General features: G+C 37.3%; 1 non-coding gene and 1 pseudogene across 2 annotated transcripts; both read left to right on the top strand.

Moving 5' to 3' along the window:
* The first annotated feature begins 188 nt into the window (after nt 1–188).
* LOC131774740 (uncharacterized) lies at nt 189–2,962 on the top strand. Of its 2 annotated transcripts, XR_010716283.1 has the most exons (4): nt 189–425; nt 519–586; nt 1,288–1,326; nt 2,631–2,962. It is a non-coding gene; the product is annotated as an uncharacterized protein (transcript). The 2 variants fall into 2 exon arrangements; XR_010716282.1 differs by lacking the exon at nt 189–425 and having other exon boundaries at nt 433–586.
* Nucleotides 2,963–3,098: 136 nt separating this feature from the next.
* Nucleotides 3,099–5,229, top strand: LOC131789156 (tolloid-like protein 2; annotated as a pseudogene).
* The last annotated feature ends 914 nt before the right edge of the window (nt 5,230–6,143 follow it).

Here is a 6,143-nt window from a genome sequence, read left to right as displayed (position 1 = left end):
TTTGTGCGTTAGACATCTGTAGCCGGAGAGGTGTTTTACAGAATGTTCCGTTGTTTACCGAGTTGTGATTGGTCCTGTGCTCATTCATACTGACGCTGTGGAATGTTCTAGACTGTCAAATTGTTTATATATTGAGCAAAGCTTATTTCCAGCTGTTGTCGTTATAAGGGGCTAAAAACTCTGCATTTCATTCACCTAGTACACTATAGATGTTTCTCTTTGAATTAGACTTTACCCTCTGATTATGAACTCACCGATGCGAAAATTGCCTTCTAACCTGAGGCAATTATCAAAGGAAAAGGGAACGAATGTTATGTGTGCGAATCCAAACATTTGAACTATGCGCGATTTGTACAGCTTTGTTACAGCAAACTGACCTAATACCGTGACCCTTCAAGACGAAATTGTGTTGGGAAACATATCAGGTATAAAAGGGTTGCTATAATTTTACCAACAGTGCGGTCATTTGTTATTCTAACCTCAGTATACCCTGATCTTTTACCGTTATCAACAAAAAGAACTTAACTGTGTTGAAGAATGGGTGTATTCACATCTAACCAGCTGTTTACAGCTGCTTCCATCACTGGTAAGTTGTCAGATATCCGCGTTGTTCGAAAAGGCGATGCAATTGCATCACTTTTTTCGCTTGCAATTTAAGTTTAAGTAGTTTGCGCTTCTTTTGAGTTTAATTTATTTCACATTCTTTAAGATGTAAATCTTTATGTTGCTGTGACACGGATCAAACAGCTCGTTTATAGATTAACCTGACGAACGCCTTCTCAAGCTTGCAAGACTGCGTTTAGCATGGCAAGGAGTCTATTCGTAATTCTGATAATATTAAATACAATTGTTTTGCTCATTTTATTTTGATAAGCTGGACATAATAAACCGAATCCAATGCGTGAAAGTTCATCGTCTGATGACATCAATGAGAGAAAGGTTAGCTTGATTTTGAAACATCGAGACACAGGGTAGCCTAGAAATTACGGCTTTGTGGTGATTACTTTGTAGACGCCGACCTTTTTAAGCTTCGCGCTTAATGAAAATGTTTGTAATGCAAAGAACTTTAAGTTTCGAATTTATTTCTGTTTCATCTTGGATTTCATTTCATCTCGTGGTCAAAATCCTGTCTCGTCCCAACCCTTCTCGTCAGGAAGAAATATGTCCCATTGTTATCTCTTACTTCTCTCCTATGTTGTTGCTGTGTCATAAAAACGTACAGATGGAAAGCAGTCCACCTCTTACCTTCTCCAGTTCAGCCTAGTAACTCATGGATTTTTTTTTCAGTTTTAACATTATTCTTCAACAAAGGACACTGCGATTCAAGTGAGTTTCAAAGACAACAAACCCATAAATTGCTGTATAATCTACTAATTCAGAATAAATCTATTCAGCTGATAGCATAATATTAAATTTCAAGGCTTAAACTATTTAATTCAAAAACTGAAATCACCTGCACAAGTACTTTACCATCTACATTTGAAGTAAAAAAATAATGTTTAAAATTCTATGCATGCTGGACATACAATACACGCATTCAAATTTCATCTTTGCACCCTCACCTACACAATGGAATTCAGCTCGCGTCTCCTTTGCTGACAGTCATATGAAATTTTAGCATTTGAGATGTCGCTCGAACAGATTCGGTTAGACCAATGGAAATATGTCAAAATATGATTTCTGTTTAAGGTCTTACACTTCTCATAACAATGCTGCCAAAATTTGCACGGTATAGTGATGAAGTATCCTAAGAAAATGGAGCACATCGATTTTCAGAAATAGGGCTAATATGGAGCCGTTATTTAAAGATCCGCCATTCGCAAAGTTTTCATTGCAGTAAATCAAAAGAGTCAATAATTATATAAGGGACATAAAGCGGTTCATGAAACTGAAGCTGACATTATGAGACCCACGTTTTCCAGCTTTGTTCTTCACCGGGCAACTTTATAACTTGATGACAAACGAGACAAGTAATGCCGAGCTTGCGCAGGATTTCTCCTGTTCTCGTGTATATGCATTCTCTTCTTTTTGGCTTCCTATTTACTCGCCCAAATATGTAATGCCTTGACCTGAGCCTAAAGTGCAGTTTATCGTGCGGGCGGAAAGTAAGTTTTTTTGAGTGGAGTTATGGACAGACGGAACGAGCTTTAGTCATGACTACAAAACCAAATTTTCATTCGATTAATAAGATAACAGATTTCCTTAAGTATAGGGCTTCGCTGAGGAATTTCCGCTCTGGCTCTAGTTCACCCTAGTTCGAGTCAGCGAGGGTTCGAGTCATTCGGATTCGAATGTATCAGTGATATTTTGCAAATAATCTCCATTTTGGGAAAATTAGCAACTTGCCACTCAACGAAGGACAAGTTCGATTGAGGAGAATCCATCCTAGGAGTTTTTCTCGCATTGTAAAATATAGTGCAAGTTCTACTACTGTTGCCACATTGTAAACAATACCGAATTTGCAACCAAACAGAAAAAGTTTTTAAAATTTACTACTGAAATGGCTTATTCACAAACAAAATTCAACTCAGGCTATCCATGCTTAGTCAGCATATACTGCAGATTAGTGAAAGACAATTTAGATGGGAATGAAGTCAGCATTTACGCTTACTATTTTTTTCTCCCAATAGTTTGTCCCAATGGAATAACGAACATCACAGGCTCCATAAGAACGCTTGTGTACCCTGAGTCAGGTAATTATGGTGTGAATGAGACAAAATGTTGGCAAATTAAAGTTCCAGACACCTCTGACTACATCATATATCGTTTTCCACGGTATGTTTCCTGTGTCGACGCTCAAGAGTAACACAAAGAGATTAAAAACTGAGACGTTTTCCCCGTGGCCCATGATAATTTTACTATCTCTTGGTAACATGCAAACCTCTGCGGCTCAGATTTACCCTCGACTTCATCTCGATTTCACAAAAACATTCCATAACAACTCATAAAATCAGTCCTGTAAGTAAATTTATTCAAACAAGAGTTAATAATCTCTTGGGTCAAAGTAATCGAAGTATAGATTTGTCCTCTCCAGGACATTAATCTTGGCAAGAAATGAAAGCCAATGATATTAGTTTGTGATATTTTTTCCCAGGCTTGACGTAGAAATGTGCTCTGATTGTAAATGTGACTCACTTCAAATGAGGTCTTCTTACAGTGATTTACACCCGCGAAAAATTTGTGGAAGATATAGTTACAACTACTTACAGGGATATGCCTTCAATGTCGATTGAGAAGCAGGAGTTGTCGGCGATATTTCTGCACCGACGGTCTATCTTCGTTTCGTGTCGGATGACACAGTACATCACACAGGATTTAATGTTACCTTTATAGCCGCGTCCAGGAGAGGTAGGTAATAACTGAAGAAACAACAAACAAGAAAACGAACAAAAGGCCAACAATCCAACAAGAAAGCAGGAAAAAACACAAAATATTTTGATATTGAGATAGTGAAAGAAAAGCCTCGGGGTACCTTTCCTGATAAACTACTATACAACGACAAAATGTCATCTGGGATGATGCAAAGTCCGATCGCGAAAATGCGAAGAAAAAGAATGGCAACTGAGTAAGAAAGTTAAACCACAAAAAAAATTTCTTTTTCTATTAATTTAACGAGGAAAGTCTATCATCAACCCTTGACTATATCTGATAAACCCAGTTTTTTACTGCCTTACGCCCAAACATTGAAACTGGATCATTAGCAAACTTACTGAGGGCGTGTTGAATGGGGCAAATTTTCAAAGATTCCGTTTTAAGAATATTGCTGTAAAATAAGATTTGTTTTATCAAATATGTAACCTTTACTGATTTCGTTAATTTTTCATGTGGTAACGGACTATTTTCATTTTGCAGAGGGTGACATAAACTATCTGAATGCAAGCGAAGATGAAACTATTGAATTTGGCACACCAAAAGTCGACATTGAGAACTACCCCTCAAATTACGCAGAACAGTGGATTTTAATCGTCCCTGAGGGACGGAAGGTCCAGATAGACTTCGATATATTTGAACTGGAAGACAGTGAGAATTGCAAAAACAATTATGTTGAGTTCCGTGAAGCATCCATCTTAGTTGGTGATCCTAAAAGAATATATGGCCATTTTGGTCCAATCCTGACAGGACGCCTGTGTGGAAATACAAAGCCAAACTCGATACTGAGTCAAGGGAACATGGTTTGGGTTCAGTTCCTGAGTGACAGTAATTCCACTACTGTAAACAAGGGATTCAAAGCTTCTTTTAAAGCAGGTGTGTTATATCGATGAGTTTTATTTACGTCTGTCTTTGGTAACGCGGCACGTAAGTTCTTTTACATCTTTTTCTTTGAAAAGTAGAGCTCATTCAATTCATAGTAGATAATCTCAATGTTTTACAACTTGACATGATCGCCGCAGGACAGTGTTTGAATTTTTCTGTTTGTTTGTTTGTTTTGAATTTATTTTTTATTTGTTTTTTAAAGACAGCAAACGTTTTTCCTCTATCTAGTCAACTAACCATGAAAATAAATGATTTGTATATTGTCTTTAGATCTATCTTTCTTACTTTTTTCAGGACAGGGAAGATTGCCTGTAAGCCGTCCGATGATGCTTCTTTTTCTCTCAGCTTTGATCATGCATGTGTCAAAGAACAACTTGTTCTAATCCTGTCAAGTGTATCCAGGAAACGTCTTTAGATCGCTGAAGTTTTGAAACGTATGCATTTAGCTAAACTCTGATTGTGGACTGAAAAGTTTTAATATCAAGGATTTGAGTGTCAAGTTTTCTCCAGAGAATCTTTCTTTTAGGTCATTTTTAGCTGTCAGAAGATCGAATTTTCTGTGTGTTATTTTTTTTTTCGCGTTAAAAAGTTTTTCGAATAAGTTTTAGAGCCGCTCAATCGATTTTATTTGTATGCTTAGATTTAGTACAAGTAAAACGAAATGTAACCGGTGTGAAAGCCCTTAGACTTTAAAAAGCTTGAAAAACATTATGTGCATCTTTAAAATAACTTAATACATATGCGTTATTGGCCAAGCGTGAGGACAAGATGGCAGGACATTGTCACAATTTTTTTTCTTTTTTGCGTTCTTGTGGCTGGGACGAAGTCAAGCTGCATAAAAAAGCAAAAGTGGGGCTAAACAAAACAGAACGGGGCTAACATTCAGCCATCTTGACCCAACAAGCTTGGTAAATCAAGGATTTATCATATAACAATCATGTATCACTTTAGTAAGAACCAAGAGTGACACATAACTCTGTGTTATAATTTTGATATTTTCAGGTTTTTATAGCACAATAAAAGGCTCACGAAACTCGTTCATCTTCTCTTTGTTCTGACAGTCATCTGCCGCTTTTTAAGACTCCATTGTTGACATTGTCCTAAAATGGCAAACATTGTAAATCCTCGAGGCAATTTTTTCCTGCGCGGACAATCCCGATTAGGCAAGATGGGTCGATCTTGCTCGCTCAGGTAGTCATTTAGAACGAAGGACTCGCTTCCTCTTTCCCTCGAGCGCTTCCAGCTAGCGCGCGTGAATCCCCCCTCCCCCTCCATCCCCGCATTTAACTATAGAGTACATTTGGTAGTTTTCTGCTAATGCGCACCCTTCTTTAATATGCAAATAAAATTAAATTTTTTTTAACAAGACTACCCAAGAATCAAAGTATTCGAAAGACTTTTTGGAACTTCCCTTTAATTTTCTCCTTGAATCACTGCTTCGGAAAGTACAAAAATTTAATGACCAGTAGAAAGTAGATTGAAATAGAATTCGGAGCAGTATCAATAGCAGCCAGAAGTGTCTTGGACTGTAAAAAAGGTTTTTGAGTTTTGAAAAATGTGACCCTTTTTAGACGGAAACTTTCTTTCAAAAAGAGGTAGCAAAATGTGTTTAGTATTAAAAACTAACACAATTCTGCTTCAGCACGATGAAAAGAGGGTCCTGAAAAAAACGGGGTGAGGTCTAAATTCCATTTCCTCACCCAGACTTTGCCCATATTAAACTTCTAGGCCTTTTTTTTTTGCTGATCCCAGCCCCATTCTTTTATTTTGTTTCGATTTACAATCCAAGTAGTCTAAAGGTCATTCCTAGACAACTCCTATGTTTTATATTGCATGTTCAGGTCTCCCTATTTCAAAATACGGCCTTTTAAATAATCTTTGTGTCGCAT

The sequence above is a fragment of the Pocillopora verrucosa genome, chromosome 14 (assembly GCF_036669915.1).
Source record: "Pocillopora verrucosa isolate sample1 chromosome 14, ASM3666991v2, whole genome shotgun sequence".
Taxonomy (NCBI): domain Eukaryota; kingdom Metazoa; phylum Cnidaria; class Anthozoa; order Scleractinia; family Pocilloporidae; genus Pocillopora; species Pocillopora verrucosa.
This window is presented reverse-complemented; position numbering and strand designations above follow the sequence as displayed.